General features: G+C 40.4%; 1 protein-coding gene and 1 non-coding gene across 5 annotated transcripts in view; one reads left to right on the top strand and one right to left on the bottom strand.

Moving 5' to 3' along the window:
• LOC145980337 (putative peptidase C1-like protein F26E4.3) overlaps positions 1 to 13293 on the bottom strand; it is a 316609-nt gene that overhangs the window by 85670 nt on the left and 217646 nt on the right. The window lies entirely within an intron of this gene.
• Positions 3953 to 4067, top strand: TRNAL-CAA (transfer RNA leucine (anticodon CAA)). Its single transcript has 2 exons — positions 3953 to 3990; positions 4022 to 4067. It is a non-coding gene; the product is annotated as a tRNA-Leu (tRNA).

The raw sequence follows: 13293 nt of genomic DNA on the forward strand, positions 1-13293 counted from the left end.
GACGCCCCGAAGCACTTTACGGTTGCGCTCTTTATTAGTTGCACTTGGCCATCGGCAGCGCTTGTTATTAGCGATCCTGGTTATTTCCCTTTGGTTGTTGTTTTAGGAGGGGCGCTATTGTCAGATTAGACGCCCCTAAAAATCCTCTATAGCTTTGGTTCAATTCTCTACAAGGAATGCAGCATAATGATTTGTCTATATTATTGAGAAGAGATATGGTAAAGAGAATATTTGCGATAAATGAGAGAAATAAGACTTTTTCCAGTGGCAAAGAAAAATAGAAGAAATAAGAATTTGCTGTGGAAAGAATAAATAGAAGAATTTATCGAGAATATAAGAATATCTCATCGGAATATAGAAGATAATAAGAATTGCTGCTGAAAGAAGAAATAAGAATTGATATGAATAGAGGAAATAAGAAACAGCGATGAATAAAAGGGGATGACTATTTTTTGTAAATAGAAGAAAGAGATTGTCATAAAAGGTAGAAGAAAGAAAAAGAAGATTATCCTTTTACCAAAGAAAAGAAGTGGAAATTGAAGAAAAAAGAAGCCATTCATATATTTTATCATAGAAGAAATTGATGAAAGAAGAAGAAGCCATCCTATTACCATAGAGGAGATTGATAAAAGAAGAAGAAACCTTTTACCAAAATAGAAGGAAGAAAAGAAGAAGATGCCTTTTCGATAATCAAAGAAGAAGAAGCCCTTTAAAAGAAGAAGAAGCCTTTTCCCCAAAATTGTGAGAAGAAAAGAAGAAGAAGATTTCCTTTCGATTATACATATATTTATTATATATTTCAATGTACATACAAGCTTTTCTATATATTTTCTCTGTATTGTGTATAGTTTCCAGAATATAGATCCGCATTTAACTATATCCTCTTGGCTATAAAACGCTTTCTTATTTGGAATTCTCGAATAAAGAACCTATCCCCCTGAGAATAAGATATTTCTGTAGCCGTGGTAAATAACATTTAAGTACGTACCCCCAGGGGCGTAGCAGTGGGAAGAAATTAGCGTACGTCAAACTGACATTATTATGTGGTGGGACACTTTTCTAAAACCTTCCAGTAAATATTTCTGTTTAGCATATAGTCGTGAAAAATACTCAGATTTCAATAAGAAATATAACTTTTACTACAGAGTGCTTCACGAACTAACAACACAGCTAATACAAGGGTAGCCAGTGCGTCAAGAAGTGAAACGAGTGCAAGCAGTGCTGCTGAGCATGCACAGAGAGCGTATGCAAGGTTACAATGTTAGGAGTCGTCTTCCTATGTTTGATGCACAATAAGAAGCCTCGTTGGTGCAGGTGTTAGCAGAGAGACGCAGTGCACAGCGAAAGAGGATAACGTGTCTCGATACAGCCACGGGGAGACTAACCGAACCCAAGTTAATACGAAATTACTTACGGGACTTTTATGCACTAGAATTTAAAGAGAAGGAAGATCAACGCTCCCATCGCACTCCACTGCAAGGCATGGACCTTCCCATGTTAACGGAAGATGACCGTAGCTATTTAGAACAGCCATTCTCAAAGAAAGAAGTGTACGAGTCTGTTCACAGTGGAAAAAGAGGTAAAGCTTAGGGAATCGATGGTGTCCCGATAGAATTGTTCCAAACCTTTTGGACAACGGTGGCTCCACTGTTCACACGCTGGCTCAATGCTGTGTTTACGAAGAAACGCCTTGGACGAACGAGTCTTACGGGCGTTATGGTTTTGATTCCCAAAATAGCTCAGCCCAGAAAGCCAGAAGACTTCCGGCCAATCACATTACCATGTGCAGATTATAAAATATTTGCACGTTTGATCACCCGAAGGTTGTAACAATTTGCGGATACTTTATTAGGGCCGTATCAATATGTATATTGTACAAGTGGTAAAATATTTCACATTCTAACTAGTGTACGTGACATCATCACTTCTATGCAAGATATTGAAGGTTCTCAAGCTGCTTTAGTGGCGTTAGATTTCAAAAGTGCCTTTGACTCCCTCAGACATGACTATCTTTTCCAATACTTTGGAAAAGTGGGATGTGGCGATTTCTTTGTACAATCTATACAGAGCTTATACAGAGAAGCTCGAGTTCAGTTATTTATCGATGGTTTTCTGTTGCAAGCGTTCTGTCCGTCAAGGATGTCCATTTTCCTTATTTGCATTCTGCGCAGCTCTGGCTCCATTTTTACCACTGATGCATGCAAAACTTCAGGGACTCAGGCTTCTTGGGAGAGACCACAAAATATGTGCGTACGCAGATGATGTGACCGTAATCGTGAAAGATCGGCTAGACTTGACTCGTATGGAGGCCGTACTTGAAACGTTACGAAAGCAGACGGGACTTAGTTTGAACCAGAAGAAATCTAAAATCTTACCCCTAGGGTGTAACCCCACTCTGTGGACTGAACCTGTAACTATACCCATTGTAGATAAAGTGACAATTTTGGGAATACACTTCACTACGACCATCACAGAGACTGTCTCCAGAACTTTTACAACTATTCTCCCAAAAATCCAGGCAGTGTTGAACATGAACCGTTATAGACAATTATCCTTACGCTCTAGAATACAGTATGTGAACATGTTTGCATTATCGAAGTTGTGGTATACTGCGCAAGTTTTGCCTGTCCCTGCGAAAGTCGCGGCGCAAGTACGAAAGATGATAACGCGCTTCATATGGCATGCACATTTGTTTCATGTCGCACATGAAACGTTATGCCTCCCAGTAAGTAACGGAGGACTGAACTTGCGCCAAGTGGAGAGACAAGCCTCAGCCTTGTTTCTACAACGGAACATTGAGTTGCTTCTGCAATACCCTGATAGTTTAACAGCAAGATTACTACATACTCTGATAGATGAAGTGGAACTGCGAACACCCATTTATCCAGGGAAGATCCCTTCCCACTACAACTATTTGAGGACAACTCTTGTCGAGTTTTGCTATATCCTAATCGGTTCACCTCACATGGATGTCGATGGCATGACAGTGAAATTTTTCTATAACCAATTGACTTGCAGGTTACACCACCAGCCACGAATTGTGCTTCTCCGAACTAATGTAGTGTGGTCAAACGTATGGAGAAATATATCTGCCTCTCATCTTTCTAACCGCGTTCGATCTTTGTGGTACCTAGTAGTTCACGATGCCATTGCGACTGGTGCTCGAAAGTGGCGATACCAAATGACTGACAGTGCTGTATGTTCCAATCGTCATCAAGCTGAAGACACTTTACGACATCGCCCCGTAACATGTCCCGCAACGGTAGATCAATGGAAGTATTTGTGTAAATGCCTTGGTACTATACGTAGAATATCGCCAGAGACATTTACTGTAGATCATTTACTGTTACCAGATTTTGTGTTCTTCCCTCTTACTAAAGTAAGAGCGGTCCAGTTTTTAGTAGCTCAATATATTTATTATATTTTAGGACATAATTCAGTGTCAATGAAAATTTCGCTGCAATATCACTACAGTGAGAATTATTACCAGATGGACCAAGCTAACAGCAAAACACTCTATGCAAATTTCTTGCAGGCCCTTTTCTTGTAAGTACACCTAATTATGTAATCTAGATCGGATATATGTGTAATGTTATCATAGGATCATGTAACTAGTCACTACTGCATAAAATAAAGAATATTAAAAAAAAAAAAAAAAAGCGGTCTAAGGCGCCAGACTGAAGCGAAAGCTTCCACGGTTGTGTGGTTGAGGAATTCTGGTCCTTGAATGAAGGCGTGGGTTCGAATAACACTCCTGATAGGCCGTTTTACTTTTGTTGTTAACATATCCTAAATGCCAATAGTGTCATATATTTTGTGAGGCTCAGGGGGGGTAAAAATTCAACTTTGATTTATATGTGAGACAACACAATTATGAAATCATGTCTTCACATTGCGCTACTTTACTGCAATTACTTCGTAATATTTTATGTGATGAAAGACGTTTATAGAAGTCAGGATGGCCGAGCGGTCTAAGGCGCCAGACTCAAGCGAAAGCTTCAACGGTTGTGTGGTTGAGGAATTCTGGTCCTCGAATGAGGGCGTGGGTTCGAATCCCACTCCTGACAAAATATTTTGTTTTTGTAGTTTACATGTCCTAAATGCCCATAGGATCATATATGTTGTGCAGCTCAGGGCAAAAAGAATTTCAACTTCGATTTATATGTGAGACAACAATAACAATTATGAAATTTTGCTCGTTTTCACGTGACTCTTGTTGATTACCATTACTTAGTAACATTGTATGTGATGAAGGTGCCGTCAAGTATCAGGGAAGCAATAATGACGCGAATATTAGAGAAATGTGGTCCGGAAACAAACTTTTGCTATGATAATGGTCAATGTGTAAAAGTGCTTTTGAGTGATGCGGGGAGGGACACAAATGCGGTAAGAGTACTCAACTTACCACTGGAATTAGATGATGACTGTGTGAATAAAAAATGACGGAATTTTGGAAGGTGGAATGTATAGACAAAGAAACGTGGTCTGAAAACTTCTAATATCAATTTTGCAACGGGGTGAGATTAGTGAAAATAATTTTATTTAATGAAAAAATCGATTCCGTATTTCATTACAGTAAAATCTCATCAGTGCCATGTGATCTATGAAGGACAGCCGAGATCGTGCAGGGCGTGTGGAAGGGAAGGCCACGATAGCTGGTAATGCGATAGTCGACAGATAACAACGCTACGTGTGAACAAAAACCGAGAGAGAAATTATAGTGATATAATAGTAGAAAAGGGGGTCTCCACGAACCTGAACAATCAGTTCCAACCAGATAATAATCAAGAGAATTCGGCAGGTCTACAAAAGGTGACAAACGAGCCAAAACAAGATAAGGGGATAATGAATGTGCCAAGTGACACCCGCCCGGTGGAAATGTTCCCCCTCCCCCCCATAACTGCGGAGACTACAAACGAAGAGCACAACCAGCAAATCTTACCGATGGACTCAAAAGAACAGGAAACTTCCCACCTACACAAACAAGAGGGAAATGGAAGTGAAGAAATGCAGGATGACCAGATGCAGGACGAAGGAAACTCAGTTGAACTTCCTCCCACCCCAGCGCCAAAGAACAACGTCCAACAAAAGGAGGACAAGGGGCCATCGAAAGACTGTGAGCTGGAAAGTGAATTCAATACAGATGAAGAAAGTGACGAAAGTGCAACCTCAGTGTCAAAGTGAACAAAATCTCAGTAGATGGGTGCAAAAAAAAAAAGGACGAAGAATACCTCGAAAGGAAGCGGGAACCCAGACGCGAAGAGGAGATCAACGAGAGAGGTACGAGTTATGAATAGGGGAATTAACAGAAACAGTAATCCTTAAAAAGTGAAATTTCATTTGGTATTATATTTGCTACCATTAAATGAATCTAAAATAATACTTGGGGGTGATTTTAATCAAGTTTTGAAGCACAGGGATTGGATAGGAGCTTATCAAAAGAGTCCAGCCCTTGCAACATTGATTGAGGAATTGCATTTGAAAGATGTTTGGTTACAGAAGAGACAGGATATAATATTTACATATTTTAATAATAAATCTGGATCGAGAATCGATAGGCTATATACAAATACAGATCAAATGCAAAATATAACATCAATAGGAGCATTACCAGCGCCCTTTACTGATCATATAGCAGTAAAAATGGCAATTAACCTGGAAGAAACAAAACTAGTCAGGGGTCCTTCATATTGGAAACTAAATATACAGTTATTAGAGCTTCCACATATCAATGAAATATTTGCACAAAAATGGGCCGAATGGGGTAAACAACAAAAGCATTACAGTAATCATAATGACTGGTGGGTTCGATATGTAAAACCAAAATTAAAAACTTTGTTCTGTTAGTATGGAAAAGAAAATGCAAAAGACAGAAACTTATTGATCAACTTTTATTACCAGTGTTTACACGAGGCATGTAAAGGGAGAGATGTCACCTAAAATTACCAAACCATACAGCAGTATAAAGCCACTCCAGAGGCAAAAAATGGAAGGCATAACAATAAGAACCAATTCCAAGATGTATCACTATGTACAGATGCAAATGTTACTTTGTGTTGTAAATTGTCGCTTGACCGAGCACTTGTGGATTCAGCCAGGAATCATGCAAACATTTTATGACTATTATGGGGAGCTTTATCAGACCAGGGAGGGAGAATCAGAAGCAAGAGAGACGCTACTGAATTCTCTAACTAATGGTTTGCAAGAAGTAGTAATATATATTAACGCCTTCTCAAAGGCCACTTCTCCGAGACCAGCTTGTGCTTCGTCACCAGCCACGGCAAGAAGACGTGGGCCGTCGAACTCAGGACTCCGTGCTCTGCCGAGAGGTAAGATGTACATCGTCAACATCCCTTAAAATCCTTCCACTCTCTGCCAGAAAGAAGCGTCAGCGAGATTGTATGGGGACCATAAAACGTAACCTTCCTCTACCATCTGACCCTCAAGCGTTCACAATCACGATCACCGAAGTTATGCTCTTGAAACCAGTGAACGCATCAATATATATATAGATAGTAGATAGATAGATAGTGTGCGTGTGTGTGTGTATAATGTATATATTCGTATATATTTGGGTGTGTGAATGCGTCTCGGAAGGGCGTATGACTCGTACCTGCACAGAAAGCCGAGATTATATCCACACACCCATCTGTGCATTCATGACACATTGCAAATCGCAGGAGTACTAGCTGTGTATGTGCATACAGGGTGTTTCCGTGACCTTGAATCAAACTGGCAGGGCGGATGGAGACTACCTCAAGTACCAAATATGAGATAAGGAGCCCCGGTCAGGAAACGAGTTTTGGCTTACAATTTTTCAATGACGCGTTTCCGGACCGGAGTTCCTTATCTCATATTTGGTACTTGTCACCATCCACGCTGCCAGTTTGATTCAAGGTCACGGAAACACCCTGTATATGTACACGCATGAGCGCGACCTTGCCCAGAACTAACCTCCACCTTGGGTAGAATCCCGTACGACCATCTGGAGCTTGCTGCGAGCCAATCCCCGATATCTCGCGTGTGAAGCCCCATTGCAACCGCTGAAGCCTCCATGCGGGGAGGAGATGCGTGCAAAATACCTTGGCACTCGCGCAGACAAGGGCGGGAGTTGTGCTTTGGAAATGAAGCCTCGCAGGAGGTCTTATTGTGGACACGCGTCGTTTGTGTCTCCCAGCCGCAGCGATTTTTCACCGCTGAGTTTCCGTTCAGGAAGTCTCCTTCGCCCGCTGAGAGTCGTTAAAGAAGATGCGTGCAAACCGGCGACGGTGTAATCCACGGCTTTGTCGTCGTGTGGCGACTCGGCACATCTGGGGGTCAGTTTCTTGTCCAGGAAAGACGATGGCCTGCACTATATCGAGTTTGAGCTTGCTTAAGTCCATTTTATGCACAGATAGGCTAATCGGACTGGGCCTACAGTTTAAAATGGGGTTACTTTTAGTTTTCCTGCCACTTCTGGCTAATCGCGCCGATGAGGATGAGTGATGAAATTAATGAGGGAACATTCACAAGGAACACCCGGGATTCGAACCAGGGACCACTGGCTTCTTGGCACGTTTTGCTAACCACTCTGCCACGGATGTGGGCAATATTTTTTTATATTTAAACTCAGATTACTTTCCTTATTGTTCTGGTTATTATAATATTAAACCACAATATTTTCTTCATAATAGGACTTATCTGAAAACGTGTAGTTTTGGAACGGAGTTCGAATCTCGGTGTGGTTACAATTAAAATGCTTTCCTGTAATTTAAGGACCCTTAACAGTAATAATAATAATAAAGAGGAAGATATTATTGTGATAGTAATATTAGATACATATTTTAAATATACTATAGATAGAGGCGCATATTTTTGGTAAATAAAAAAGCAAAATTTCAGTACAAAAACAGTCGATTTCGGGTTCAAAAGCGGTAAATAAAATAAAATTTCGGTGTTATAGCGGTGAATAATCACATCAAAAGTGCTATATAAATGACATTTTGGCTTTAAAATTGTGAATATAATCCTAAATTTGATTTAAAAACTGCACTTATTACACAAAATAAACGTATCCCTTCTAATAGCACATTTATGTAGTTACCAGAGTATTAAGTTTGTTCCTGTGTAAAGGGGTCCATTTTTGCTTCTCAAATATTTACAGCAGAATTAATCAATTTTCTGGGAATTGCATAAGTCACAGGATACTTCAGACTTCGGAAAGTGTCGCGTCGGTATATAAGAATTCCCCCAGCACCGCCCCCAAAAAGATTTTGGCCTCCCAACAAATTACATCTCGCGCCTAGACCGTGGCGGGAACTACCCATTTGGTCAGCTGAGCCGCATCGGCTATTTGTTCTCTCCTTGTCATCCGGCGTTGTTGATTGGCTCCAACACCTGTTGAGAACGCAAGGCATTCTGGGACGAGAGACAAATAGTTCAAGCTTGAACATTACCTCCTCGATTAATCGAATGCTGGTCGAAACACGACATGAGCAGGCCCGTAACCATGATTTTATTTCGGGGGCGGGGGGGTTCATCCCTTATCAGCACTGGCGTCGCGAGAAATATTTTTAGAGGGGTTCAGCCCATAGATAAAACTTCATTAGTAGAAATAATAATGACAATAATATTGCTATTTTACAATAATAACTATTATAAGTTATTAAAAATATTCCAATTTCAATCCAAATTTATTGCTATTATTACATAAAAAGAGAGACTGCTACTCGATCCACCGTGTCAGTGAATATCTAACACAATTGTTGTCCATAATTTTTCATATATTTTGTACAGTTAGTGTACTGATTATTGTGTTTTAACTTACACAAAGTTATTTTAACATTTACACAATCGTTCATGAAAAGGCTTTAACAGTTAGTGGTAAATTTTACTCATAAAGTTTATATTCTGTGACCTCTCACAAAGAAAACTATAAGTTTTGGAAGCTTCAGGTAAGAGTCAGGCTAAGTAAGTGAATGTGGCGTGCGGTAACCATTTAGATAGCCGAATAAAATATAGTGGCCGCGGTGGCTCAGTCGGTAACGCGTCTGACTACCATGCTAAAGGTCCCGGGTTCGATCCCTGGCCGGTTCAAATCCGGAAACTTTTCTAACGTTGGAAGCGGCTCCGGCGCCCACCCAGCGTTGAATAACATGGGTACCTGGGGGAAACCCTGGGGGGTAAAGGCGGTCAGGGGCGTGGTGCTGATCACATCACCCCCACTCACGACCGGATCAAGAAAGTGTGGGGCGTTACTCCCACATCCCCTATACGCCTTCATGGCGTGGTGCTATGCACAGGGGAACACTTTACCTTTTTTTAACCTTTATAATATATATATATATTATATATATATTATATAATAATATATAATATATACCCTGAAAATGTCTAGTGAATTTACTGGTCTTCTAAAATAAGTTGGGTAGTTGTGGTGTTCGCCATCCATTTGAAAATATATATTTTTTTTTCTGAGAAAGAACGGGCAGAAAACAGTTTGGACAAAAGCTCTTTTATAGTACAGGGTCAACGAAGTTAGTAATAAGTTGTGTTTACAGCATATATTGATACACTTGTATTTTGAATTGTATATTCTGCAAATATGCTGAATAAAGAAACAAACTGCCGGAGTACTAATTGAGGCGAGTGTACACATTGTTCTATATTACTAGATACTAACTGTTACCTTCACACACTTTCATATACATTCGGCAAACGAAACCCGTAAACTGACGAAAACCGAAAACAATACGAGTTGAAACACTCCGATACACTGTCACGGTATCTAGTGACATGTGAAACGCAGTTCGATATAAATTATTTTTGTTTATTAATTCATTTTATGCACAAACATGAAAGTGTGATGTTTGATTTTGTGGATAAATTTGTATCCGAGGCAGACGTCGGGAGTTGGGAGACGGGTTTTTCCTGAGTGACAGCCGCCGCTTAGAAAATGACATATTTGCACCAACACGGAGAAATGGAAAGATTATTTTCGTCGAGACCGGGCTTGAAATCGCAGCGGGCGGGGTAACCCATTTTCACGGATGACCAGGAGAATCAGCTGGAGCCCAACCCTGCAAGGATCGAAGACGCCTCGGTGACCGCGTTTCAAGACAATGGACACAGGTCATTCGCATCTCCTCCGAAACTGAAGCGAAGCCACCTTAGCGTCCTTCCCAACGGACAAATTCGAAAGTGTTATATAAACAAGAGTACCACGATTCCAGACACAGTTTTTACCCGGATTTCATAGAGAGAGCATCTCCGCGCTACACTCTCGCGTGATTATTGTTTTGTGTCCGTGAACTTTGTTTTCTTACGTACCGTGAGCGAATTGCAGATAGAGAGTTACCAGTGTGCGCCTTATTTTGGTAAAGTATTACGCGGTGATCTGTTTTTGCCAAGCGTGGACTACATAATTATGGGCGGCTAAAGGAGATAGAGAAGGGAGTCCGTCGACTCCCCTGACGCCCGCAACGATGCAGAAACCAGCCAGACGACGCCAAAACGAACCACTGCTCAAAGCCCGAAGGACGTTTCCAGATCGACGTTCCAACTGAAGCCCGTTACCAGAGAGAGATGATTGCAGATCGACGCCCAATTGATGCCCGACGCTAGAGAGATTCGGACCGGCGCGTGACCACGTACACCCGACGCTAGTGACAAGAGGAACGCCCGAAGTACTGAGGAGGTGCAAGTACACCATATCGTCGCAATTATTCTTCGTCGCGATCGACCTCGGAGAACAATTTCGCCACAAAGGAACCGTGTGCAAGTCCCGCGCCCAGGAGAGATGAATGACCACGCAATGTAGCAGAGTCCGGTAGAGTATACTTCAGAGGGTCTATGTCCATGTAAACGTGCATCGTTAGTATCAACACCGTACTGTTAAGCCTCGGCTGGATGTTTCTCTCAACAGCTGAAAACTGCTTCTCCTTCTATTGACAAAATCTTCTAACATATGCTTCCAATTTCGATGATACTCTGCAAGGCTTTTCTAGAAGGATACACGGAGGGATGTAATGATACAAAAATCAATTTGGGATTCTAGTTTAGCGTACAAAGAATTGGAAATTCAGCATTAATTGGATCTGAAACCAGCTTTAAATGGGGCGTTTGAAGAGTTTAAAACCATTTTAGCATTTAAGTTCAATATTGTGCATCTTAGTGTCGTGAATTTATATAGATAATTCTAAGCGTTTGCACAATATCTTCAACAGAAATTACATAATTTTATTTAAAAAAAGACAAGTATTTAGTTCCCACGCCTTCTGCAAGTTCGAGGATTTTCCGCTTATGTCGCTGCTGTCGCTTCTGGGCAAGCAACCCTCTGAATGTGTATTCTCCCATCTGCGGCACCGGTCATGTGCCGCTCGGAGCGGAGGAGGGGGAGGGGGATGGTTTCACACCGCAATTTGTAAACTTATCTTGCTTTGACATCTGGTTTATGTTTTGTCCGCGCAAAGACCTTGGAAACTCAGGGAAGTGCATTCATTCCTTCAGTGGGTGGCTACTTTCAAAATACAAGACAGTCTTGGAAGTCTAGGAAGTGAATCGCCTTCACTTAGTTTACACAAATTACGTCGGTTCGTACAAGTCTGATCCGAAACAAGAAAGCCAGTTACTTCGTTGACTTACTCTGTGATTCTATCCGATTTTTTTTACATATCTAGGTTATATGCATCATTATGGGAATTGAAGAAAATGTAGGATGGAAGAGGGTGGTTCAGAGATTCCCATTTTCGCATTTTGACTTTTGTTTTTACCTAATACAATAATTATACTTATACTAAATCATTTGCGCCGCGCTGAGACCCAAGAACTGACATTTTAATTTATTGAGGCTCAAAATAAATAACAAAATAAACATTTAAATTAACGTTCATCATCATATTATTATTATTATAAAACGTAAAGCGCAAAATTTAATAGGACGACAATGCTCTGTGTGAGTTTGGTGTGGAGTAACAAAATTTTAATAAATTTATTTCCAAATCATGAATTTCATTTGAAATTAATTATCTCCCTGATCGCATAGTGGTAACGTTATCACCTTGTAATCAAGGGTTCCCGGGTTAGGGTCCCACTTTAAACTGTAGGTCCAATCCCAATTAGCCTATCTGTGCATAAAATAGGACTTAATACAAAAATTAATGTAAGATTATGTAAAAATTGACAATTTTGACTGACGTGTCGGCGTTAAATGAACCTAAAAATTAAATGACAAATTACACAAAAATAACAGAAAAATTACGAAGGGGAAAATTTATGTTACTGGTTGGAAGATGTAGAGGCTGGGGAAAATGAGACAGGAGACACTTACCTGGAATCCCCTTTAATTTGAACAGTGACTTGACATTGGTAACATTAACTAAGGAAGCATTCATTCATTAACTGACATTCGAGCCTATAGGACTTATGACATTACAGTGCATCACAGTCAGAAATCTGGAGAAATCTTAATATTTAGTTACAAGTGGGATCCAAACCACTCCTTCGGAAGAGACGTGTCTTCACCGGCTATTAAACCCGGGGCCCTCTGATTACAAGGTGTTACCTTTAAGCTACCTGGGAAGCCCTCCTTAGTAATGCATAATATTTGAATACAATTGAATTGTGTTCCTTTTCCAGCAGTTTAGCGAGTAAAATTTTAAAATTTCACTTACACTCGAAACTAGGGCGACTTTTTTTTCGCCTCATTTGAGCTGGAATGATACTTGGGAGAGTCTAGAACTTGTAATACAGAAAACTAACTTCTATTTATAACTCTTTTATCTCTGTGTGTGTAAAACCATAGTATTTTTTTCACGATTAGGTCTCTTCAGATATAGAGCTTCCTTCATTTCTTGCCCTTCTCTTTCTCTCTCCACTTGCTCGCTCTCTATTTCGCTTTCTACCTTTTGCTTCTGTTTCTCATTCTCTCATTCTATAGTTTTTTCTGTATGCCTATCTTTTTGTTTCTCTTCCTTCCTTTATCTCTTTGTCGTTCTGTACTGTTTCTTTTCTTTGTTCTTTTTCTCACTCCACCGTGAGAAATGTTTATCTTCATTTCTCTCAATCGACCCCTTCCTCTGTTATTATAGTCTGTTTTGGTTGGTTTTCCTCTTCCTTTTCCTCTCTTTTAGTCTGTTTGCCTCTTTATTCCCACTGGAGGCACATGGCACAGTGGTTCGGATCCCACTTTAAACTGTAGGTCCACTCCCGATTAGCCTTTCTGTGCATAAAGTGGACTTAAAACCACAAATCAATCAATCAATCAATCTTTATTTTCACTTTCATTCTCTATCCTTTGGTTTTTAAGCATCACGC

Source organism: Lepisma saccharinum, chromosome 27 (assembly GCF_977018435.1).
Source record: "Lepisma saccharinum chromosome 27, izLepSacc3.1, whole genome shotgun sequence".
NCBI lineage: Eukaryota > Metazoa > Arthropoda > Insecta > Zygentoma > Lepismatidae > Lepisma > Lepisma saccharinum.